This window comes from Portunus trituberculatus, chromosome 46 (assembly GCF_017591435.1).
Source record: "Portunus trituberculatus isolate SZX2019 chromosome 46, ASM1759143v1, whole genome shotgun sequence".
Taxonomy (NCBI): Eukaryota; Metazoa; Arthropoda; class Malacostraca; order Decapoda; family Portunidae; genus Portunus; species Portunus trituberculatus.
In genome coordinates this window covers 14,625,360-14,653,014 of record NC_059300.1, presented here as the reverse complement: position 1 = coordinate 14,653,014, position 27,655 = coordinate 14,625,360, and the positions used below count along the sequence as shown (strand labels likewise).

General features: G+C 33.0%; 2 long non-coding RNA genes across 2 annotated transcripts; one reads left to right on the top strand and one right to left on the bottom strand.

Moving 5' to 3' along the window:
• Nucleotides 1-683: 683 nt before the first annotated feature.
• On the top strand, nt 684-4,291 carry LOC123520110. The gene is made up of 4 exons (XR_006679175.1): nt 684-1,988; nt 2,750-3,043; nt 3,616-3,672; nt 4,022-4,291. It is a non-coding gene; the product is annotated as an uncharacterized LOC123520110 (long non-coding RNA).
• LOC123520111 lies at nt 3,693-27,655 on the bottom strand. The gene is made up of 2 exons (XR_006679176.1): nt 27,525-27,655; nt 3,693-4,197 (listed from the first exon to the last, which is right to left on the bottom strand). It is a non-coding gene; the product is annotated as an uncharacterized LOC123520111 (long non-coding RNA).

The window sequence follows — 27,655 nt, the reverse complement described above, 5'->3', positions numbered from 1 at the left end:
GTGGAGGCTCGACAGGAGAAGGTGGCTGGTCGGAGTCGCTGCCCTCTACGTCGATAAACTCGTCCTCTTCTTCCTCCTCATGAACGACGGTCGGAACCTCTTCCGCTGGGCCTTCGTGGCAAGGTAGAACGTCGTCCTGTGAGATGGCTGGTGGCTTCTCGGCGATTTTTGTGTGTGGGAGTATAAGTTTCCGAAAGCTTGTGTTGGAATCCTTATATCGGGAAGTCCATTGTGCTTAAGCATGAGTGGTATAAGGGGTTGTTGAGCGTTGAGCGTTGAAAGGGGGGGATAGAAAAGATGGGTGAAACTATGAAGAGTAAAAGTTGGTGGGAAGGGAAGTGTTGAGGGCAATAGTGGGAAAGGAAATAAAGTGGGAGTGTAAAGATGACGGGCAAACCGTCTTGCTAAGTAATTTTTTAATTTTTGCTCACCCTTGCGGCTTACTTTAGTCAATAATTCATAATCAATAATTAATAATCTGTGGCTCTTTATCAAACTGATAAGGGTAATTTTTTTCCTTTTATATATAAATATATATATATATATATATATATATATATATATATATATATATATATATATATATATATATATATATATATATATATATATATATATATATATATATATATATATATATATATATATATATATATATATATATTATTAGTTTCCTGCTGCCGGTTGTCTGCAGACATTGCCGGTGTACACCAACCCCTTGCCGGGGAGGGAAAGTGGTAACGGGAGCTACCATGCTCTACACGACCGCTAGAATCCACACCTCCCCAGCAACTCAGGGCGCAGTCTGCAGAGCAGAGGGTGCATGAAAACTGTCAGTGTGCTGTGTTTTGTTTGTGTATGTTTTTGTATTTGGAAAAGTTAGATTAATTGGTGGGAGTTTTAATGGAGTTACTGGTGGATGTAATGTTTCCCCTCAACCTTCCTCCGCTGCCGGTTGTCTGCAGACATTGCCGGTGTACACCACCCCTTGCCGGAGAGGGAAAGTGGTAAAGGGAACCACCAAGCTCTACACGACCGTTAGAATCCACCGTGTGACGGGCCGTACTTATAAACACTAAGATGACGTCCTAACGGTAAGAAGTCGCCCTAAATCACAAAAATGGCGGAATTCGAGTCTTAAATTCTTAAGACGACATCCTAAGCCCTAAAGATGCGTCTTACTGCTAAAACACCTCCCGAGGTGTTTTAGCAGTAAGACACGCTCCTAAGATTTCATCCTAAAAGTAAACATGGCCGCCCGAGAGGAACCGCAAGGCACCACCTGCGAGAGAGACGGTCGTTTCGTGAGAGGAAGGACGTCCTGAATGAGCTAGATGACCGTGAGGTGGTGAAGAGGTATTGGCAGGATCCTGCTGGTATCATTTTCGTGACAAATTGGTGCGGGAAAGGCTGAAGAGACCAACTGCAAGAAACAAGGCCTCTCTCCCCAAGATGCAAGTTATCTTCACTGCGATACCTCGCTATAGGAAAGATGCAGCAGTGCAGCACTGATGACTTGGGGCCCTCACAACAGACCATCAGCAGGATCATCAGTGATACAGTGATACAATGCCATCCTCTCATAATTCATAAGATTTTTAGTCATCCAACTGGAAACTCAGTGGAGGAAGGAGGAGTTTCTGCAGATTGCTGGCTTCCCTGAAGTGATCGGTGGCATTGATGGAACGCATGTAATGATTGTGGCTCCTAGAGAGTATAAGGTAGAGTTTGTCAACAGGAAGAGATACTACAGCATCAACGTGCAGTTTGTTTGATGCTTGATACCACATTATTGATGTAGTTGCAAAGTGGCCGGGATCGGTTCACGATGCAAGAATACTTGTTCAAAGTGGACTCTGCACGATATTTGACAACGGCATCGTCCCAGCTGGGTGTCACTTACAGGGAGATAGTGACTATCCCAGCAAGAAGTGGCTACTGACTCCATACCTCAGACCACAGCCTGGAGCACAGTCTTCTTATAACAGGTAAGCTACTGAGTAGTAAAATTTAGATAAAAAGTTATCTAATTATCCCAAAACTAATTATTTACCTCCCATAGTTACACTTTTTCATATAAGCTAATATAAAGTGCTAAATTAATGAATTAGGTATTTTTGAAATATTATTGCAGTTTCACACAATCTTGACCCTCCCTCCAACCTTACTGGATTTCTCCATAAGATGAAGTAACCTAACCTAACATTTTGTAACCTCCTCATTGGGTTGACATCATCCCCCATTAAGGACTAACTTAACATTTTGAAACTTGACCAGAACAACTGATAAGGTAAAGTAATTTAACATTGTGTAACCTCCTACCTGGGGAGCTTTGCCCCCTTTGGATCCCCCAAAAAGTATACGTATCATTAATATCTGATAAGGTAAAATGGGGCTAGAAATGCTCCATAAAGTAAAATGTAGACCCTGCAGAGGTCTATAATTATGTAAAGTGTGTTGGTTGAATCACCAATACAACAAGTAAATTTCATGAAAATTTCCAAATATTTAAGAGTTTCTTCTTTTTATTCTAAGTTTTCATGTGAATATATTAACCTAACCAATGTTATACTAGAGATTTTTTTTTATGTTTCATAATGTTTAAGCTATCATGTCACAAATCATTATCATACAATGAATCTTAACTTAACCTTATACATGACAATCTAAATATTTGCAGAAATTAAATTAATGCATCATACCAATTTCAAGTACTGCATTGTAAGATTGAAATCTATATTAATTTCAGGGCCTACAAGAAAACCGCAGCATTGTTGAGAGGCATCGGGCAGCTGAAGCGACATTTTCACGTGCTACACAGTGAGATCCGAGTTGGTCCTCCATCCAAGGTCTGCCAAATTGAAGAGGTTTGTGCACTGCTGCACAATATCTGCAAAGCAAGAAACATCATTCTTCCTGAGGAAGAAGAACATCTTGCTGCAGCCGAGGATGGAGGCAATGAGGAGCGACTCATAGCACAGAAAGTTCAAAGTCACCATGAAGTAATCCTTTACAGGGATGAATTTGTTGTACTTCACTTCAAGTAAGTAACACAACCCATAATGCTGATTATAGTAGCATTCTTAAGTTTTTTCCCCTTTGTCACTTTGTTATTTATATTTATATGTCTTATTTTGTTGTGTGTGCACTGTTATGTTGGTGATTTCATCTTCCTTGCCTCACTCTTTGCCAGTCACCCACTATTGAAAAGATATAGTTCTTCACAGATAACACAGTACCACTGTTCAGCCTTACAATATTTAAATGGGTTATGATGAATGTGTATCTCAGCAACATCTAAGAAAATAATTAACACACTTTCACAACTAACTTAAATGATTCTTTCTTAATTATTTTTTCACTGATTTTTATGAGTGTGGCATTGACTACATTATCAATTGTTCTGTAGTTTTATATATATATATATATATATATATATATATATATATATATATATATATATATATATATATATATATATATATATATATATATATATATATATATATATATATATATATATATATATATATATATATATATATATATATATATATATATATATATATAATGTGATACAACATCAAGCAGTAAATCAATGTCTTTCTTTTACAGCATTGATGAGTGATGAGACACCAGTGTCATGACTGCTGAGATTGGTGTTATTCTCATGTAAGTAGTTTTTTTCTCTCTCTCTCTCTCTCTCTCTCTCTCTCTCTCTCTCTCTCTCTCTCTCTCTCTCTCTCTCTCTCTCCCATACCTGAATTAAGTAGATTGTAGGTTGAGCATATAGAAACTGCAGTTAATTTTGTGTTAACACTAATATTTGGTTGATTGGTTACAAACAAAAACAAATAGTACATTATTTATATCTTTATTACTATTTTTTATTTGTTTGTTTCTGGTACTCTAGTTTTTGTGTGTAGTACATGTACTTAGCCTGTTCTGCTTCTTGCTTCCTTTCCTGAGCCATTATAGATTCTTAAAGGAGTGCAAGCTCAAGCTTCCTTTTCTTCTGCAGGTGGATGATCTCCTCCTCATCCACAAACACCAGTGATGTACCAGGCAAGTCTGGCCCCTGTTGGTGCTGCAAGTGGTGTGGCAGGTGCCTCCTCCTCAACACCCACTGCCTCGGTCATCACTTCTCTCTGTTGGGCTGCCTCTGCCACTTCCCCAGCATCATCTGCTACCTGCACACTGGTGGCATCATTAGTTCTAACTTCAGAAACTAAGCTGATAATGTTTTTGGTTTTATTGCTAAGGACAAAAGTAACAGAAACCAGTAAATCTACCTAAGGGTACAATGTGTTTGACTTAAATCCTATTCTGTTTGAAGGAAGCCCATGTCTAAGAAACTGTAAATCCCTAAGACTTGTTATCATTAACACATTCACCCACTACAACACCATATTTATGAGGGGGGAGAAGGGATAGGAATTAAGTTAACTTTATTAGTTTTTTTTTTTTCTTTTCTTATTACTGTTTTAGCTGTTTGGTTAAAGAAAAAAAAAAAAAATTTTTCTCAACACTAGATTACAAATTTACCATTGTGTTTAACTCTAAGTTGTAAACTAAATGGAAACGAGTATTTTGGATTGCAGACATTTGAGACAACATTATGGCCTAATATTGCTATATCTACAAGTGGCTTATCCTTTGTTAAGGAAGGTGCATTCAATGATGCTTGCCTTATTGGTACACCCATGAATAGAGACATTCTTAGGGTCCAAAATCTCAAAGATTAACTCATTGTGCTGGGAGAGAGGAGGGTTGGCAGGAGGTCCACCATCTGGAAAGAATAATATAATCTTATTGCTAATGAATTGCAAATACAAATAATTTATAAAGAACGTGTTTTCACATAACATACGTAACTCAGATGTGTGGTTGGAGTAATATTATTTGTCAGAGGTAGACACTGCATCATAATTAGTGTGTGCAATAAATGCATCCACTTCACAAAAAAAAAAAAAAAAAAATGCAGGAAATGGCTGGCACTTTAATATATTAATCACTAGTACAAAACTTTCAATGTTGTTGCTTCCAAACTTAAAACAGGAACACTTTACTGAAATTTATTCCTTAAAGTGGTTAGGTTCCATGATCTAAATCTCAAGTGACCTTAACAGTAGACCTGCTGAAACTTAGTATTTACTCAAATTACTAGTAAGCTTCCTTGCAAAAAATAAATAACCATAAATAAATACTTTTCTTTAAGTGAAATTGCCTTACCTATTCAGTGCTTAAAAGGAATAATAAGATAAATCATATCTTTTGTTTTTCAAAACGATAAAATTGATGAAAACAAGCTAGTATAGAGAATCCAAAGTAAAATTAACAAAATTTATTTTAACTTTTCTTTTAATATTTCTTTTAAAATAAAGCGTGGAATTTTAGCAGTTTTAGCCTTTTTCTCAAAACTATTGTCCTTTGTCAAAACACAATCAACAAGCTGCTAAGGAAACACACTGTTTTTGTAAGGAACGGAAATATGTCAAAAATGGGTGATTTTGGTGTGTTCTAGCGTTTTATGCAACAAAACTCATAATTGCAAGCAAAACACACTATTTTCCTAAGGAAGTGATATAGGTAAAAAAAGGGTTATTTTGGTGTATTCCAGCGTTTTATGCAACAAAACCCACAATTGCAGGCAAAACACACGATTTGTCTAGGGAAGTGATATATGTCAAAAAGGGGTTATTTTGGTGTATTTCAGCGTTTTATGCAACAAATCTCACAATTGCAGGAAAAACACACTATTTGTCAAAGGAAGTGAAATATGTCAAAAAGGGGTTATTTTGGTGTATTCTAGCGTTTTATGAACCAAAACTCAGAAATGCAGGCAAAACACACTATTTGTGTAAGGAACTGAAATATGTCAAAAATGGGTTTTTTTCAGTGTATTCTAGCGTTTTATGCATCAAACTCAGAAATGCAGGCAAAAGACTATATTTCTTAAAAACGTCTTTTTTATGTGTTTTTAAGGTTTTTATGAAAAAAAAACTATCTCGATTGAAAATTTTGCTTATTCGTCATTTCATATTGTTTTGTTTCAAAACGATAAAATTGATGAAAACAAGCTAGTATAGAGAATCCAAAGTAAAATTAACAAAAACGTGGAATTTTAGCAGTTTTTAGCCTTTTTCCACCAAAACACAGAAATGCTAAGGAAACACACTGTGTAAAGAACGGAAATATGTCAAAATGGGTGATTTTGGTGTGTTCTAGCGTTTTATGCAACAAAACTCATAATTGCAAGCAAAACACACTATTTTCCTAAGGAAGTGATATAGGTAAAAAAGGGGTTATTTTGGTGTATTCCAGCGTTTTATGCAACAAAACTCACAATTGCAGGCAAAACACACTATTTGTCTAAGGAAGTGATATATGTCAAAAAGGGGTTATTTTGGTGTATTTCAGCGTTTTATGCAACAAAACTCAAATTGCAGGAAAAACACACTATTTGTCAAAGGAAGTGAAATATGTCAAAAAGGGGTTATTTTGGTGTATTCTAGCGTTTTATGAACCAAAACTCAGAAATGCAGGCAAAACACACTATTTGTGTAAGGAACTGAAATATGTCAAAAATGGGTTTTTTTCAGTGTATTCTAGCGTTTTATGCATCAAACTCAGAAATGCAGGCAAAAGACTATATTTCTTAAAAACGTCTTTTTATGTGTTTTTAAGTTTTTTTTATGAAAAAAAAACTATCTCGATTGAAAATTTTGCTTATTCGTCATTTCATATTGTTTTGTTTCAAAACGATAAAATTGATGAAAACAAGCTAGTATAGAGAATCCAAAGTAAAATTAACAAAAACGTGGAATTTTAGCAGTTTTTAGCCTTTTTCCACCAAAACACAGAAATGCTAAGGAAACACACTGTTTTTGTAAGGAACGGAAATATGTCAAAAATGGGTGATTTTGGTGTGTTCTAGCGTTTTATGCAACAAAACTCATAATTGCAAGCAAAACACACTATTTTCCTAAGGAAGTGATATAGGTAAAAAAGGGGTTATTTTGGTGTATTCCAGCGTTTTATGCAACAAAACCCACAATTGCAGGCAAAACACACGATTTGTCTAGGGAAGTGATATATGTCAATAAGGGGTTATTTTGGTGTATTTCAGCGTTTTATGCAACAAATCTCACAATTGCAGGCAAAACACACTATTTGTCAAAGGAAGTGAAATATGTCAAAAAGGGTTATTTTGGTGTATTCTAGCGTTTTATGAACCAAAACTCAGAAATGCAGGCAAAACACACTATTTGTGTAAGGAACTGAAATATGTCAAAAATGGGTTTTTTTCAGTGTATTCTAGCGTTTTATGCATCAAACTCAGAAATGCAGGCAAAACCCTATATTTTTTAAAACGTTTTTTTTATGTTTTTAAGTTTTTTATGAAAAAAAACTATCTCGATTGAAAATTTTGCTTATTCGTCATTTCATATTGTTTTGTTTCAAAACGATAAAATTGATGAAAACAAGCTAGCATAGAGAATCCAAAGTAAAATTAACAAAACGTGTAATTTTAGCAGTTTTTAGCCTTTTTCCACTAAAACACATAAATGCTAAGGAAACACACTGTTTGTGTAAGGAACGGAAATATGTCAAAAATGGGTTATTTTGGTGTGTTCTAGCGTTTTATGCAACAAAACTCATAATTGCAAGCAAAACACACTATTCTCCTAAGGAAGTGATATAGGTAAAAAAGGGGTTATTTTGGTGTATTCCAGCGTTTTATGCAACAAAACTCACAATTGCAGGCAAAACACACTATTTGTCTAAGGAAGTGATATATGTCAAAAAGGGGTTATTTTGGTGTATTTCAGCGTTTTATGCAACAAAACTCAAATTGCAGGAAAAACACACTATTTGTCAAAGGAAGTGAAATATGTCTAAATGGGGTTATTTTGGTGTATTCTAGCGTTTTATGAACCAAAACTCAGAAATGCAGGCAAAACACACTATTTGTGTAAGGAACTGAAATATGTCAAAAATGGGTTATTTTAGTGTATTCTAGCGTTTTATGCATCAAACTCAGAAATGCAGGCAAAACACTATATTTCTTAAAAACGTCTTTTTTATGTGTTTTTAAGGTTTTTATGAAAAAAAACTATCTCGATTGAAAATTTTGCTTATTCGTCATTTCATATTGTTTTGTTTCAAAACGATAAAATTGATGAAAACAAGCTAGTATAGAGAATCCAAAGTAAAATTAACAAAAACGTGGAATTTTAGCAGTTTTTAGCCTTTTTCCACCAAAACACAGAAATGCTAAGGAAACACACTGTTTTTGTAAGGAACGGAAATATGTCAAAAATGGGTTAATTTGTTCTAGCGTTATATGCAACAAAACTCATAATTGCAAGCAAAACACATTATTTGTCTAAGGAAATGATATACGTAAAAAAGGGGTTATTTTGGTGTATTCTAGCGTTTTATGCAACAAAACTCACAATTGCAGGCAAAACATACTATTTGTCTAGGGAAGTGATATATGTCAAAAAGGGGTTATTTTGGTGTATTTCAGCGTTTTATGCAACAAATCTCAAAATTGCAGGAAAAACACACTATTTGTCAAAGGAAGTGAAATATGTCAAAAAGGGGTTATTTTGGTGTATTCTAGCGTTTTATGAACCAAAACTCAGAAATGCAGGCAAAACACACTATTTGTGTAAGGAACTGAAATATGTCAAAAATGGGTTATTTTCAGTGTATTCTAGCGTTTTATGCATCAAACTCAGAAATGCAGGCAAAACACTATATTTGTTAAAACGTCTTTTTATGTGTTTTAAGGTTTTTTATGAAAAAAAACTATCTCGATTGAAAATTTTCCTTATTCGTCATTTCACATTGTTTTGCTTCAAAACGATAAAATTGATGAAAACAAGCTAGTATAGAGAATCCAAAGTAAAATTAACAAAAACGTGGAATTTTAGCAGTTTTTAGCCTTTTTCCACCAAAACACAGAAATGCTAAGGAAACACACTGTGTAAGGAACGGAAATATGTCAAAAATGGGTTATTTTGGTGTGTTCTAGCGTTTTATGCAACAAAACTCAAATTGCAAAACTCATAATTGCAAGCAAAACACACTATTTGCCTAAGGAAGTGATTATTTTGGTGTTTTCTAGCGTTTTATGCAACAAAACTCACAATTGCAGGCAAAACACACTATTTGTCTAAGGAAGTGATATATGTCAATAAGGGGTTATTTTGGTGTATTTCAGCGTTTTATGCAACAAAACTCAAAATTGCAGGAAAACACACTATTTGTCAAAGGAAGTGAAATATGTCAAAAGGGTTATTTTGGTGTATTCTAGCGTTTTATGAACCAAAACTCAGAAATGCAGGCAAAACACACTATTTGTGTAAGGAACTGAAATATGTCAAAAATGGGTTATTTTAGTGTATTCTAGCGTTTTATGCATCAAACTCAGAAATGCAGGCAAAACACTATATTTGTTAAAACGTCTTATTTATGTGTTTTTAAGGTTTTTTATGAAAAAAAAAACTATCTCGATTGAAAATTTTCCTTATTCGTCATTTCACATTGTTTTGTTTCAAAACGATAAAATTGATGAAAACAAGCTAGTATAGAGAATCCAAAGTAAAATTAACAAAAACGTGGAATTTTAGCAGTTTTTAGCCTTTTTCCACCAAAACACAGAAATGCTAAGGAAACACACTGTTTTTGTAAGGAACGGAAATATGTCAAAAATGGGTTATTTTGGTGTGTTCTAGCGTTTTATGCAACAAAACTCATAATTGCAAGCAAAACACACTATTTGCCTAAGGAAGTGATATAGGTAAAAAAGGGGTTATTTTGGTGTATTCCAGCGTTTTATGCAACAAAACTCACAATTGCAGGCAAAACACACGATTTGTCTAGGGAAGTGATATATGTCAAAAAGGGGTTATTTTGGTGTATTTCAGCGTTTTATGCAACAAAACTCACAATTGCAGGGAAAACACACTATTTGTCAAAGGAAGTGAAATATGTCAAAAGGGGTTATTTTGGTGTATTCTAGCGTTTTATGAACCAAAACTCAGAAATGCAGGCAAAACACACTATTTGTGTAAGGAACTGAAATATGTCAAAAATGGGTTATTTTAGTGTATTCTAGCGTTTTATGCATCAAACTCAGAAATGCAGGCAAAACACTATATTTGTTAAAAACGTCTTATTTATGTGTTTTTATTTTTTATGAAAAAAACTATCTCGATTGAAAATTTTGCTTATTCGTCATTTCATATTGTTTTGTTTCAAAACGATAAAATTGATGAAAACAAGCTAGTATAGAGAATCCAAAGTAAAATTAACAAAAACGTGGAATTTTAGCAGTTTTTAGCCTTTTTCCACCAAAACATAGAAATGCTAAGGAAACACACTGTTTGTGTAAGGAAAGGAAATATGTCAAAAATGGGTTATTTTGGTGTGTTCTAGCGTTTTATGCAACAAAACTCATAATTGCAAGCAAATCACACTATTTGTCTAAGGAAGTGATATATGTAAAAAAGGGGTATTTTAGTGTATTCCATCGTTTTATGCAACAAAACTCACAATTTCAGGCAAAACACACGACTTGTCTAGGGAAGTGTTATATGACAAAAATAGGTTATTTTGGTGAATCTCAGCGTTTTATGCAACAAAACTAACAATTGCAGGCAAAACACTCTATTTGTCAAAGGAAGTAAAATATGTCAATAAGGGTATATTTTGGTGTATTCTAGCGTTTTATGAACCAAAACTCAGAAATGCAGGCAAAACACACTATTTGTGTAAGGAACTGAAATATGTCAAAAATGGGTTATTTTAGTGTATTCTAGCGTTTTATGCATCAAACTCAGAAATGCAGGCAAAACACTATATTTGTTAAAAACGTCTTATTTATGTGTTTTTAAGTTTTTTATGAAAAAAAAAACTATCTCGATTGAAAATTTTCCTTATTCGTCATTTCACATTGTTTTGATTCAAAACGATAAAATTGATGAAAACAAGCTAGTATAGAGAATCCAAAGTAAAATTAACAAAAACGTGGAATTTTAGCAGTTTTTAGCCTTTTTCCACCAAAACACAGAAATGCTAAGGAAACACACTGTTTTTGTAAGGAACGGAAATATGTCAAAAATGGGTTATTTTGGTGTGTTCTAGCGTTTTATGCAACAAAACTCATAATTGCAAGCAAAACACACTATTTGCCTAAGGAAGTGATATATGTAAAAAGGGTTATTTTGGTGTATTCCAGCGTTTTATGCAACAAAACTCAGAATTGCAGGCAAAACACACTATTTGTCTAAGGAAGTGAAATATGTCAAAAAAAGGTTATTTTGGTGTATTCAGCGTTTTATGCAACAAAACTCAAAATTGCAGGAAAACACACTATTTGTCAAAGGAAGTGAAATATGTCAAAAGGGTTATTTTGTGTGTATTTAAGCGTTTTATGTACCAAAACTCAGAAATGAAGGCAAAACACACTATTTGTGTAAGGAACTGAAATATGTCAAAAATGGGTTATTTTAGTGTATTCTAGCGTTTTATGCATCAAACTCAGAAATGCAGGCAAAACACTATATTTGTTAAAACGTCTTTTTTATGTGTTTTAAGTTTTTTATGAAAAAAAACTATCTCGATTGAAAATTTTCCTTATTCGTCATTTCACATTGTTTTGTTTCAAAACGATAAAATTGATGAAAACAAGCTAGTATAGAGAATCCAAAGTAAAATTAACAAAACGTGGAATTTTAGCAGTTTTTAGCCTTTTTCCACCAAAACACAGAAATGCTAAGGAAACACACTGTTTGTGTAAGGAAAGGAAATATGTCAAAAATGGGTTATTTTGGTGTGTTCTAGCGTTTTATGCAACAAAACTCATAATTGCAAGCAAAACACACTATTTTCCTAAGGAAGTGATATAGGTAAAAAAAGGGGTTATTTTGGTGTATTCCAGCGTTATATGCAACAAAACTCACAATTGCAGACAAAACATACTATTTGTCTAAGGAAGTGATATATGTCAAAAATGGGTTATTTTGGTGTATTTCAGCGTTTTATGCAACAAAACTCACAATTGCAGGCAAAACACACTATTTGTCAAAGGAAGTGAAATATGTCAAAAAAAGGTTATTTTGGTGTATTCTAGCGTTTTATGAACCAAAACTCAGAAATGCAGGCAAAACACACTATTTGTTTAAGGAACTGAAATATGTCAAAAATGGGTTATTTTAGTGTATTCTAGCGTTTTATGCATCAAACTCAGAAATGCAGGCAAAACACTATATTTGTTAAAAACGTCTTATTTATGTGTTTTTAAGGTTTTTTATGAAAAAAAACTATCTCGATTGAAAATTTTCCTTATTCGTCATTTCACATTGTTTTGTTTCAAAACGATAAAATTGATGAAAACAAGCTAGTATAGAGAATCCAAAGTAAAATTACCAAATCGTGGAATTTTAGCAGTTTTTAGCCTTTTTCCACCAAAACACAGAAATGCTAAGGAAACACACTGTTTGTGTAAGGAACAAAAATATGTCAAAAAATGGGTTATTTTTGTGTGTTCTAGCGTTTTACGCAAAAAACTCACAATTGCAAGCAAAACACACTATTTGCCTAAGGAAGTAATATATGTAAAAAAGGGGTTATTTTGGTGTATTCCATCGTTTTATGCAAGAAAACTCACAATTTCAGGCAAAACACACTATTTGTCATAGGGAAGTGAAATATGTCAAAGAGGCGTTATTTTGGTGTATTCTAGTGTTTTATGAACCAAAAGTCAGAAATACAGGCAAAACACACTATTTGTTTTAGGGAACTGAAATGTTTCAAAAATGGTTTATTTTAGTGTATTCTAGCGTTTTATGCATCAAACTCAAAAATAGAAGCAAAACATTTTATTTGTTAAAAACGTTTTATTTATGTGTTTTTAAGGTTTTTTATGAAAAAAAACTATCTTGATTGAAAATTTTCCTTATTCTTCATTTCACATTGTTTTGCTTCAAAACGATAAAATTGATGAAAACAAGCTAGTATAGAGAATCCAAAGTAAAATTAACAAAAACGTGTAATTTTAGCAGTTTTTAGCCTTTTTCCACCAAAACATAGAAATGCTAAGGAAACACACTGTTTTTGTAAGGAACGGAAATATGTAAAAAATGGGTGATTTTGGTGTGTTCTAGCATTTTATGCAAGAAAACTCATAATTGCAAGTAAAACACACTATTTTCCTAAGGAAGTGATATAGGTAAAAAAGGGGTTATTTTGGTGTATTCCAGCGTTTTATGCAACAAAACTCACAATTGCAGGCAAAACACACTATTTGTCTAAGGAAGTGATATATGTCAAAAGGGGTTATTTTGGTGTATTCCAGCGTTTTATGCAACAAATCTCACAATTGCAGGAAAAACACACTATTTGTCAAAGGAAGTGAAATATGTCAAAAAGGGTTATTTTGGTGTATTCTAGCGTTTTATGAACCAAAACTCAGAAATGCAGGCAAAACACACTATTTGTCTAAGGAACTGAAATATGTCAAAAATGGGTTATTTTAGTGTATTCTAGCGTTTTATGCATCAAACTCAGAAATGCAGGCAAAACACTATATTTGTTAAAAACGTCTTATTTATGTGTTTTTAAGGTTTTTTATGAAAAAAACTATCTCGATTGAAAATTTTCCTTATTCGTCATTTCATATTGTTTTGTTTCAAAACGATAAAATTGATGAAAACAAGCTAGTATAGAGAATCCAAAGTAAAATTAACAAATTAGCAGTTTTTAGCCTTTTTCCACCAAAACACAGAAATGCTAAGGAAACACACTGTGTAAGGAACGGAAATATGTCAAAAATGGGTTATTTTGGTGTGTTCTAGCGTTTTATGCAACAAAACTCATAATTGCAAGCAAAACACACTATTTTCCTAAGGAAGTGATATAGGTAAAAAAGGGGTTATTTTGGTGTATTCCAGCGTTTTATGCAACAAAACTCAAATTGCAGGCAAAACACACTATTTGTCTAAGGAAGTGATATATGTCAAAAAGGGGTTATTTTGGTGTATTTCAGCGTTTTATGCAACAAACTCAAATTGCAGGCAAAACACACTATTTGTCAAAGGAAGTGAAATATGTCAAAAAGGGTTATTTTGGTGTATTCTAGTGTTTTATGAACCAAAACTCAGAAATGCAGTTAAAAAACACTATTTGTTTAGGGATCTGAAATATGTCAAAAATGGGTTATTTTAGTGTATTATAGCGTTTTATTGATCAAACTCATAAATGCAGGCAAAACACTATATTTGTTAAAACGTCTTATTTATGTATTTTTATTTTTTATGAAAAAAAAACTCGATTGAAAATTTTCCTTATTCGTCATTTCACAGTGTTTTGTTTCAAAACGATAAAATTGATGAAAACAAGCTAGTATAGAGAATCCAAATTAAAATTAACAAAAACGTGGAATTTTAGCAGTTTTTAGCCTTTTTCCACCAAAACACAGAAAATGCTAAGGAAACACACTGTTTGTGTAAGGAACGAAATATGTCAAAAATGGGTTTTTTGGTGTGTTCTAGCGTTTTATGCAACAAAACTCATAATTGCAAGCAAATCACACTATTTGCCTAAGGAAGTGATATATGTAAAAAGGGTTATTTTGGTGTATTCCATCGTTTTATGCAACAAAACTCACAATTGCAGGCAAAACACACTATTTGTCTAAGGAAGTGATGTCAAAAATCTTATTTTGGTGTATTTCAGCGTTTTATGCAACAAAACTCAGATTGCAGGCAAAACACACTATTTGTCAAAGGAAGTGAAATATGTCAAAAAGGGTTATTTTGGTGTATTCTAGCGTTTTATGAACCAAAACTCAGAAATGCAGGCAAAACACACTATTTGTGTAAGGAACTGAAATATGTCAAAAATGGGTTATTTTAGTGTATTCTAGCGTTTTATGCATCAAACTCAGAAATGCAGGCAAAACACTATATTTGTTAAAAACGTCTTATTTATGTGTTTTTAAGGTTTTTTATGAAAAAAAACTATCTCGATTGAAAATTTTGCTTATTCGTCATTTCATATTGTTTTGTTTCAAAACGATAAAATTGATGAAAACAAGCTAGTATAGAGAATCCAAAGTAAAATTAACAAAAACGTGGAATTTTAGCAGTTTTTAGCCTTTTTCCACCAAAACACAGAAATGCTAAGGAAACACACTGTTTGTGTAAGGAACGGAAATATGTCAAAAATGGGTTATTTTGGTGTGTTCTAGCGTTTTATGCAACAAAACTCATAATTGCAAGCAAAACACACTATTTGCCTAAGGAAGTGATATATGTAAAAAGGGGTTATTTTGGTGTATTCCAGCGTTTTATGAAACAAAACTTACAAATGCAGGCAAAACACACTATTTGTCTAAGGAAGTGAAATATGTCAAAAGGGTTATTTTGGTGTATTCAGCGTTTTATGCAACAAAACTCAAAATTGCAGTTTTATGCAACAAAACTCAGAATTGCAGGAAAACACACTATTTGTCAAAGGAAGTGAAATATGTCAAAAAGGGTTATTTTGGTGTATTCTAGCGTTTTATGAACCAAAACTCAGAAATGCAGGCAAAACACACTATTTGTGTAAGGAACTGAAATATGTCAAAAATGGGTTTTTTTCAGTGTATTCTAGCGTTTTATGCATCAAACTCAGAAATGCAGGCAAAACACTATATTTCTTAAAAACGTCTTATTTATGTGTTTATAAGTTTTTTATGAAAAAAAAAACTATCTCGATTGAAAATTTTGCTTATTCGTCATTTCATATTGTTTTGTTTCAAAACGATAAAATTGATGAAAACAAGCTAGTATAGAGAATCCAAAGTAAAATTAACAAAAACGTGGAATTTTAGCAGTTTTTAGCCTTTTTCCACCAAAACACAGAAATGCTAAGGAAACACACTGTTTTTGTAAGGAACGGAAATATGTCAAAAATGGGTGATTTTGGTGTGTTCTAGCGTTTTATGCAACAAAACTCATAATTGCAAGCAAAACACACTATTTGCCTAAGGAAGTGATATAGGTAAAAAAGGGGTTATTTTGGTGTATTCCAGCGTTTTATGCAACAAAACTCACAATTGCAGGCAAAACACACTATTTGTCTAAGGAAGTGATATATGTCAAAAAGGGGTTATTTTGGTGTATTTCAGCGTTTTATGCAACAAAACTCACAATTGCAGGCAAAACACACTATTTGTCAAAGGAAGTGAAATATGTCAAAAAAAGGTTATTTTGGTGTATTCTAGCGTTTTATGAACCAAAACTCAGAAATGCAGGCAAAACACACTATTTGTGTAAGGAACTGAAATATGTCAAAAATGGGTTATTTTAGTGTATTCTAGCGTTTTATGCATCAAACTCAGAAATGCAGGCAAAACACTATATTTCTTAAAAACGTCTTATTTATGTGTTTTTAAGTTTTTTTTATGAAAAAAAACTATCTCGATTGAAAATTTTCCTTATTCGTCATTTCATATTGTTTTGTTTCAAAACGATAAAATTGATGAAAACAAGCTAGTATAGAGAATCCAAAGTAAAATTAACAAAAACGTGGAATTTTAGCAGTTTTTAGCCTTTTTCCACATAAACACAGATATGCTAAGGAAACACACTGTTTTTGTAAGGAACGGAAATATGTCAAAAATGGGTGATTTTGGTGTGTTCTAGCGTTTTATGCAACAAAACTCATAATTGCAAGCAAAACACACTATTTTCCTAAGGAAGTGATATAGGTAAAAAGGGTTATTTTGGTGTATTCCAGCGTTTTATGCAACAAAACTCAAATTGCAGGCAAAACACACTATTTGTCTAAGGAAGTGATATATGTCAAAAAGGGGTTATTTTGGTGTATTCAGCGTTTTATGCAACAAACTCACAATTGCAGGCAAAACACACTATTTGTCAAAGGAAGTGAAATATGTCAAAATGGGGTTATTTTGGTGTATTCTAGCGTTTTATGAACCAAAACTCAGAAATGCAGGCAAAACACACTATTTGTGTAAGGAACTGAAATATGTCAAAAATGGGTTATTTTAGTGTATTCTAGCGTTTTATGCATCAAACTCAGAAATGCAGGCAAAACACTATATTTGTTAAAACGTCTTATTTATGTGTTTTTAAGGTTTTTATGTAAAAAAACTATCTCGATTGAAAATTTTCCTTATTCGTCATTTCACACTGTTTTGTTTCAAAACGATAAAATTGATGAAAACAAGCTAGTATAGAGAATCCAAATTAAAATTAACAAAAACGTGGAATTTTAGCAGTTTTTAGCCTTTTTCCACCAAAACACAAAAATGCTAAGGAAACACACTGTTTGTGTAAGGAAAGGAAATATGTCAAAAATGGGTTATTTTGGTGTGTTCTAGCGTTTTATGCAACAAAACTCATAATTGCAAGCAAATCACACTATTTGCCTAAGGAAGTGATATAGGTAAAAAGGGTTATTTTGGTGTATTCCAGCGTTTTATGCAACAAAACTCACAATTGCAGGCAAAACATACTATTTGTCTAGGGAAGTGATATATGTCAAAGAGGGGTTATTTTGGTGTATTTCAGCGTTTTATGCAACAAAACTCACAATTGCAGGCAAAACACACTATTTGTCAAAGGAAGTGAAATATGTCAAAAGGGGTTATTTTGGTGTATTCTAGCGTTTTATGAACCAAAACTCAGAAATGCAGGCAAAACACACTATTTGTGTAAGGAACTGAAATATGTCAAAAATGGGTTATTTTAGTGTATTCTAGCGTTTTATGCATCAAACTCAGAAATGCAGGCAAAACACTATATTTGTTAAAAACGTCTTATTTATGTGTTTTAAGTTTTTTTATGAAAAAAAAACTATCTCGATTGAAAATTTTCCTTATTCGTCATTTCACATTGTTTTGCTTCAAAACGATAAAATTGATGAAAACAAGCTAGTATAGAGAATCCAAAGTAAAATTAACAAAAACGTGGAATTTTAGCAGTTTTTAGCCTTTTTCCACCAAAACACAGAAATGCTAAGGAAACACACTGTTTTGTAAGGAACGGAAATATGTCAAAAATGGGTTATTTTGGTGTGTTCTAGCGTTTTATGCAACAAAACTCATAATTGCAAGCAAAACACACAATTTTCCTAAGGAAGTAATATAGGTAAAAAGGGTTATTTTGGTGTATTCCAGCGTTTTATGCAACAAAACTCACAATTGCAGGCAAAACACACTATTTGTCTAAGGAAGTGATATATGTCAAAAAGGGGTTATTTTGGTGTATTTCAGCGTTTTATGCAACAAAACTCACAATTGCAGGCAAAACACACTATTTGTCAAAGGAAGTGAAATATGTCAAAAAGGGTTATTTTGGTGTATTCTAGCGTTTTATGAACCAAAACTCAGAAATGCAGGCAAAACACACTATTTGTCTAAGGAACTGAAATATGTCAAAAATGGGTTATTTTAGTGTATTCTAGCGTTTTATGCATCAAACTCAGAAATGCAGGCAAAACACTATATTTGTTAAAAACGTCTTATTTATGTGTTTTAAGGTTTTTATGAAAAAAAACTATCTCGATTGAAAATTTTCCTTATTCGTCATTTCACATTGTTTTGCTTCAAAACGATAAAATTGATGAAAACAAGCTAGTATAGAGAATCCAAAGTAAAATTAACAAAAACGTGGAATTTTAGCAGTTTTTAGCCTTTTTCCACCAAAACACAGAAATGCTAAGGAAACACACTGTTTGTGTAAGGAACGGAAATATGTCAAAAATGGGTTATTTTGGTGTGTTCTAGCGTTTTATGCAACAAAACTCATAATTGCAAGCAAAACACACTATTTGCCTAAGGAAGTGATATATGTAAAAAAAGGGTTATTTTGGTGTATTCCAGCGTTTTATGCAACAAAACTCACAATTGCAGGCAAAACATGCTATTTGTCTAGGTAACTGATATATGTCAAAAAGGGGTTATTTTGGTGTATTTCAGCGTTTTATGCAACAAAACTCACAATTGCAGGCAAAACACACTATTTGTCAAAGGAAGTGAAATATGTCAAAAGGGTTATTTTGGTGTATTCTAGCGTTTTATGAACCAAAACTCAGAAATGCAGGCAAAACACACTATTTGTCTAAGGAACTGAAATATGTCAAAAATGGGTTATTTTAGTGTATTCTAGCGTTTTATGCATCAAACTCAGAAATGCAGGCAAAACACTATATTTGTTAAAAACGTCTTATTTATGTGTTTTAAGGTTTTTTATGAAAAAAAAACTATCTCGATTGAAAATTTTCCTTATTCGTCATTTCATATTGTTTTGCTTCAAAACAATAAAATTGATGAAAACAAGCTAGTATAGAGAATCCAAAGTAAAATTAACAAAAACGTGGAATTTTAGCAGTTTTTAGCCTTTTTCCACCAAAACACAGAAATGCTAAGGAAACACACTGTTTGTGTAAGGAACGGAAATATGTCAAAAATGGGTTATTTTGGTGTGTTCTAGCGTTTTATGCAACAAAACTCATAATTGCAAGCAAAACACACTATTTGCCTAAGGAAGTGATATATGTAAAAAGGGTTATTTTGGTGTATTCCAGCGTTTTATGCAACAAAACTCACAATTGCAGGCAAAACATACTATTTGTCTAGGGAAGTGATATATGTCAAAAAGGGGTTATTTTGGTGTATTTCAGCGTTTTATGCAACAAAACTCACAATTGCAGGCAAAACACACTATTTGTCAAAGGAAGTGAAATATGTCAAAAAAAGGTTATTTTGGTGTATTCTAGCGTTTTATGAACCAAAACTCAGAAATGCAGGCAAAACACACTATTTGTGTAAGGAACTGAAATATGTCAAAAATGGGTTATTTTAGTGTATTCTAGCGTTTTATGCATCAAACTCAGAAATGCAGGCAAAACACTATATTTGTTAAAAACGTCTTATTTATGTGTTTTAAGGTTTTTATGAAAAAAAACTATCTCGATTGAAAATTTTGCTTATTCGTCATTTCACATTGTTTTGCTTCAAAACGATAAAATTGATGAAAACAAGCTAGTATAGAGAATCCAAAGTAAAATTAACAAAAACGTGGAATTTTAGCAGTTTTTAGCCTTTTTCCACCAAAACACAGAAATGCTAAGGAAACACACTGTTTGTGTAAGGAACGGAAATATGTCAAAAATGGGTTATTTTGGTGTGTTCTAGCGTTTTATGCAACAAAACTCATAATTGCAAGCAAAACACACTATTTGCCTAAGGAAGTGATATAGGTAAAAAAAAAATGGGTTATTTTGGTGTATTCCAGCGTTTTATGCAACAAAACTCACAATTGCAGGCAAAACACACTATTTGTCAAAGGAAGTGAAATATGTCAAAAAGGGGTTATTTTGGTGTATTCCAGCGTTTTATGCAACAAAACTCAAAATGCAGGCAAAACACACTATTTGTCTAAGGAACTAGCGTTTTATGTCAAAAATGGGTTATTTTGGTGTATTCTAGCGTTTTATGCAACAAAACTCACAATTGCAGGCAAAACACACTATTTGTGGAAGTGAAATATGTAAAAAGGGTTATTTTGGTGTATTCCAGTGTATTGCAACAAAACTTTATGCAACAAAACTCAAGTGAATTGCAGGCGTTTTATGCACACTAAAACACACTATTTGTCATTAGGAAGTGAAATATGTCAAAAGGGTTATTTTGGTGTATTCTAGTGTTTTATGAACCAAAACTCAGAAATGCAGGCAAAACACACTATTTGTTTAAGGAACTGAAATATGTCAAAAATGGGTTATTTTAGTGTATTCTAGCGTTTTATGCATCAAACTCAGAAATGCAGGCAAAACACTATATTTGTTAAAACGTCTTATTTATGTGTTTTTAAGGTTTTTATGAAAAAAATTATCTCGATTGAAAATTTTCCTTATTCGTCATTTCACATTGTTTTGCTTCAAAACGATAAAATTGAAGAAAACAAGCTAGTATAGAGAATCCAAATTAAAATTAACAAAAACGTGGAATTTTAGCAGTTTTTAACCTTTTTCCACAAAAACACAGAAATGCTAAGGAAACACACTGTGTAAGGAACGGAAATATGTCAAAAATGGGTTATTTTGGTGTGTTCTAGCGTTTTATGCAACAAAACTCACAATTGCAAGCAAAACACACTATTTGCCTAAGGAAGTGATATATGTAAAAACGGGGTTATTTTGGTGTATTCCATCGTTTTATGCAACAAAACTCACAATTGCAGGCAAAACACACTATTTGTCATTGGGAAGTGAAATATGTCAAAGAGGGGTTATTTTGGTGTATTCTAGTGTTTTATGCAACAAAACTCACAATTGCAGGCAAAACACACTATTTGTCTAAGGAAGTGAAATATGTCAAAAAGGGGTTATTTTGGTGTATTTCAGCGTTTTATGCAACAAAACTCACAATTGCAAGCAAAACACACTATTTGTCAAAGGAAGTGAAATATGTGAAAAAGGGGTTATTTTGGTGTATTTTAGCGTTTTATGAACCAAAACTCAGAAATGCAGGCAAAACACACTATTTGTCTAAGGAACTAAAATATGTCAAAAATGGGTTATTTTGGTGTATTCTAGCGTTTTATGCAACAAAACTCACAATTGCAAGCAAAACACACTATTTGCCTAAGGAAGTGTCAATGTCAAAAGGGTTATTTTGGTGTATTCCAGCGTTTTATGAACCAAAACTCAGAAATGCAGGCAAAACACACTATTTGTCTAAGGAACTGAAATATGTCAAAAATGGGTTATTTTAGTGTATTCTAGCGTTTTATGCACCAAACTCAGAAATGCAGGCAAAACACTATATTTGTTAAAAACGTCTTATTTATGTATTTTTATTTTTTTTATGAAAAAAACTATCTCGATTGAAAATTTTCCTTATTCGTCATTTCACATTGTTTTGCTTCAAAACGATAAAATTGATGAAAACAAGCTAGTATAGAGAATCCAAAGTAAAATTAACAAAAACATGGAATTTTAGCAGTTTTTAGCCTTTTTCCACCAAAACACAGAAATGCTAAGGATACACACTGTTTGTGTAAGGAACGGAAATATGTAAAAAATGTTATACTTTGGTGTGTTCTAGCGTTTTATGCAACAAAACTCATAATTGCAAGCAAAACACACTTTTTCCTTAAAGAAGTGATATATGTAAAAATGGGGTTATTTTGGTGTATTCCAGTGTTTTATGCAACAAAACTCACAATTGCAGGCAAAACATACTATTTGTCTAGGGAAGTAATATATGTTAAAGAGAGGTTATTTTGGTGTATTTCAGCGTTTTATGCAACAAAACTCACAATTGCAGGCAAAACACACTATTTGTCAAAGGAAGTGAAATATGTCAAAAAAGGGTTATTTTGGTGTATTCTAGCGTTTTATGAACCAAAACTCAGAAATGCAGGCAAAACACACTATTTGTCTAAGGAACTGAAATATGTCAAAAATGGGTTATTTTAGTGTATTGTAGCGTTTTATGAATCAAACTAAGAAATGCAGGCAAAAGACTACTATATTTGTTAAAAACGTCTTATTTTTGTGTTTTTAAGTTTTTTTATGAAAAAAAACTATCTCGATTGAAAATTTTGCTTATTCTTCATTTCACATTGTTTTGCTTCAAAACGATAAAATTGATGAAAACAAGCTAGTATAGAGAATCCAAAGTAAAAGTAACAAAAACGTGGAATTTTAGCAGTTTTTAGCCTTTTTCCACCAAAACACAGAAATGCTAAGGAAACACACTGTTTGTGTAAGGAACGGAAATATGTCAAAAATGGGTTATTTTGGTGTGTTCTAGCGTTTTATGCAACAAAACTCATAATTGCAAGCAAAACACACTATTTGCCTAAGGAAGTGATATATGTAAAAAGGGTTATTTTGGTGTATTCCAGCGTTTTATGCAACAAAACTCACAATTGCAGGCAAAACACACGATTTGTCTAGGGAAGTGATATATGACAAAAATAGGTTATTTTGGTGAATCTCAGCGTTTTATGCAAAAAAAACTCACAATTGCAGGCAAAACACACTATTTGTCAAAGGAAGTGAAATATGTCAAAAAGGGGTTATTTTGGTGTATTCTAGCGTTTTATGAACCAAAACTCAGAAATGCAGGCAAAACACACTATTTGTCTAAGGAACTGAAATATGTCAAAAATGGGTTATTTTAGTGTATTCTAGCGTTTTATGCACCAAACTCAGAAATGCAGGCAAAACACTATATTTGTTAAAAAGTCTTATTTATGTAATTTTAAGGTGTTTTATGAAAAAAAACTATCTAGATTGAAAATTTTGCTTATTCGTCATTTTACATTATTTTGCTTCAAAACGATAAAATTGATGAAAACAAGCTAGTATAGAGAATCCAAAGTAAAATTAACAAAAACGTGGAATTTTAGCAGTTTTAGCTTTTTCCACAAAACACACAAATGCAAGGAAAACACACTGTTTGTGTAAGGAACGGAAATATTTCAAAAATGGGTTATTTTGGTGTATTCCAGCGTTTTATGCAACAAAACTCAGATTTGGAGGGAAAACACACTATTTGTCTAAGGAAGAGAAATATGTTAAAAAGGGTTATTTTGATATATTCCAGCGTTTTATGAACCAAAATTCAGAAATGCAGCAAAACACAATATTTGTGTAATGAACTGAAATATGTCAAAAATAGGTTATTTTAGTGTATTTTAGCGTTTTATGCACCAAACTGAGAAATGCAGGCAAAACACTATATTTGTTATAACGTCTCATTTATGTGTTTTTAAGGTATTTTATGAAAAAAAAATATCTCGATTGAAAATTTTGCTTATTCGTCATTTTACATTGTTTTGCTTCAAAACGATAAAATTGATGAAAACAAGCTAGTATAGAGAATCCAAAGTAAAATTAACAAAAACGTGGAATTTTAGCAGTTTTTAGCTTTTTCCCACCAAAACACAGAAATGCTAAGGAAACACACTGTTTGTGTAAGGAACGGAAATATGTCAAAATGGGTTATTTTGGTGTATTCTAGCGTTTTATGCAACAAAACTCAGAATTGCAAGCAAAACACACTATTTGCCTAAGAAAGTGATATATGTAAAAAAAAAAGGGTTATTTTGGTGTAATCCAGCGTTTTATGAACCAAAACAAAACTCAGAAATGAAGACAAAAAACACTATTTGTCTATGGAACTTAAATATGTCAAAAATGGGTTATTTTAGTGTATTCCAACGTTTTATGCACCAAACTCAAAAAGCAGGCAAATCACTATATTTGTTAAAACGTCTTTTTTATGTAATATTAAGGTGTTTTATGAAAAAAAAACTATCTCGATTGAAAATTTTGCTTCTTCGTCATTTTACATTATTTTGCTTCAAAACGATAAAATTGATGAAAACAGGCTAATAGAGATTCCAAAGCAAAAGGTGGAATTTCAAAGTTTTTCCCATCAAAACACAAAAATGGTAAGTGTAAGGAACGGAAATATGTCAAAAATGAGTTATTTTAGTGCAATGAAACTCAGAATTGCAAGCAAAACACACTATTTGCCTAAGGAATTGATATAGGTAAAAAAAAGGGTTATTTTGGTGTATTCCTGCGTTTTATGAACCAAAACTCAGAAATGCAGGCAAAACACACTATTTGTCTAAGGAACTTAAATATGTCAAAAATGGGTTATTTTAGTGTATTCGAGCGTTTTATGCACCAAACTCAAAATGCAGGCAAATCACTATATTTGTTAAAAAGTCTTTTTTGTGTAATTTTAAGGTGTTTTATGAAAAAAAAGTATCTAGATTGAAAATTTTGCTTATTCGTCATTTTACATTATTTTTTCTTCAAAACGATAAAATTGATGAAAACAAGGAAGTTAAGGTGTCTCTATATAATTTGGAGGGATATATGGCGATCTGGAAGATTTTATAGGGATTAGGATAAATGTATAGTAATGAGTGTTAATGAGTGCCTTTATCTGTGATTTTGACGATATATGTGAAATAAGGGGTATATCTATGGGATTGATAATAGATACAATGTGGGATGTCGTAATTAACACATAACACAGGACATTTGGTTACAAGTCTGAGTTGAGCTATTGTGATATCGTAGGAAATCATCAGTGGTTTCAGTAGCATTCACTTGATTATATAACATTTTAAGGAAAGATTTAAAGTTAATGCAAAGATATGTAAAGGTAAACAGTTAACGACGATAATGAGGAAAGAAGAGTTATTGATGAGGTATCAAGCGAAAAATATATTGAAGGACATCACTCCCCATCTTATCGTTAGCTATATGGTAAGGCTTGAAGGTGAAACAAGACGAAAATATATTAAAGAAATACGATATGGATGTTGAATATCAAGAAATTAAGATGGACATTATATAATATGATGTAGTTAAGAAAACACTGATATGAAAAGGAGTACAAGTCGAAACTAAATAATGAAGTAAATATTAATGTTTAACCTGTGGAATACATGGTGTGGTTCTTGTCTGTGTGCTGGTGATGATACAGAACGGTAATGGTTGAGTATTTTAACAGCAAGCTAATATTTTTTTTTTGTATTTTGACAAAGGACAATAACCTTGGTTATGATTTTCGAGTATAGTGCGTATATTAAATATCGTTGACTTAAGATGAGAAATAACAGCGTATTCCTTACACGACAACTCAGAATCAGATATATTTCTTGGTGTGGTAACATTTTCACAAGTGATGGATTTTCCGGTGTTTTAAGTGCTTATATCAACATATTACGTGGATCTGAGAGCAGCTACTTCTTATTGCAAGATTAATGCAATCTATATATCAGTACTTCTGAATCCATTGCGTCAGTTCATTTTCGACATCGTGATATTAGTGCATGCTTACGGGATGTAATAATTTTTGTATGAGACGTCACCCTTATCTGAGATAACGAGATATTCATTCCTCCATATTTATGTATACACTTAGAAGTTTCACCATACAAAATGCTTTTAATAGTGATGTATTATGACTGCATTGCATACTTGAGTTCCAACTTACTTCTTTTGAGAAATTCTGACGACACCTGAACGATGTCTACAGATGCTCTCCCTTGATTGTTTCTGTATCTTGTAAGATGTTGATATATATCCTCTGAATAATATTGATATAATTTGGGATAATGAGCTGATTTCTTTTTACAATCTATGATATGATATACATTCCTCCTAGTTATGGACATATATAGGCATAATACTTTGATAAAATGTTGACATATCTTCTCTGAATAACATAGGTATAATTTGAGATTGTGAGTTGATTTTATATGATTAATGCTGTATTTATACTACCTAATGATATATTTTCCTCCTAGTTATAGACATATATTCATATCAACGTAAAGAGAATCGACTGCAATGCCATATCTTTTCCATTACTTTGCTTAGTGTGATGACATATTTTTTCCACTACTGGTGAATATCATGATCTCTCCCTGACCATATATATCAAATTATTCTCTCTCTGCAAAGCCCTTTTGTGAATATTGAGGTTCAGACGCATTTTTCTAATATATGCCTTCTTAGCAGACAGTATTGAAACCATTGCCCTACATTCCTACGTATATAACATAGCTGGCTGGAGACTTGGATGCTGGCTGGAGGACAGGGGTCTGGCGGGTGCTAACATGCTTCATGGGTGGGGGAAAGTACCGCTAGCAGGTGCGCGGTCGCCACTACTACTACTGCTATTACTTCTACTACTACTACTACTACTACTACTACTACTACTACTACTACTACTACTACTACTACTACTACTACTACTACTACAACCACCACCACTACCACTACTACTACTGCTACCACTACCACTACCACTAACACCACCAGCAACACCACCTCCACCACTACTACTACTACTACTACTACTACTACTACTGCTACATTTACCACTACCACTACCATTACTACTACTACTACTACTACTACTACTACTACTACTACTACTACTGCTGCTGTTTCTGCTGCTGCTGCTGGTGTTGTTGGCTGGAGTGTTTCTGAAGGCATGCCGGTGATGATAAGGGGTTGTTATCACTTATCGGGTTCTTATCAGGCTGCTGGGGACGAGGAGGGAGAGAGGAAGAGGGGGGAACGGGGGACGGGGTCCTTATCTGTTGTCAATGTGACCTTCGCTATAAGTGAGTGGCTGGAGAGGTTATTTGTTGAATATTTGCAATAACTGCTTAGCCTCAATGTAAGATGTATTATAAGAATGATACAGCACTTGCAGGAGGAGGAGGACGAGGAGGAGGAGTGTGTGTGTGAGGTGAAGGCCAGCGCAGGCAGGTTACAACAGACAGACAGGACAGTATAATGATATAGCACAGTACCTAGTAAGTGTTATGTTATGAGTACAAGCGGAGCAGACCTCGCTAAACAATAGTGTGGCCTCATGTGTGTCTGTGGCAAGCTGCTGAAGGAAGGAACCAACACTGTACTGTACGTAGGCCGATCCACCTTCTTACCTACTGTGAGGCACAATATCACTCATGTTTCTATTGTTCTGTTGTGTCGGACACGGGGTGTGTGGTGGTTGGGGAGAGGTGTTGTTTGGTGTATCAGCCAGGCAGCACGTGGGTGTTGTGGTGTGGTGGTG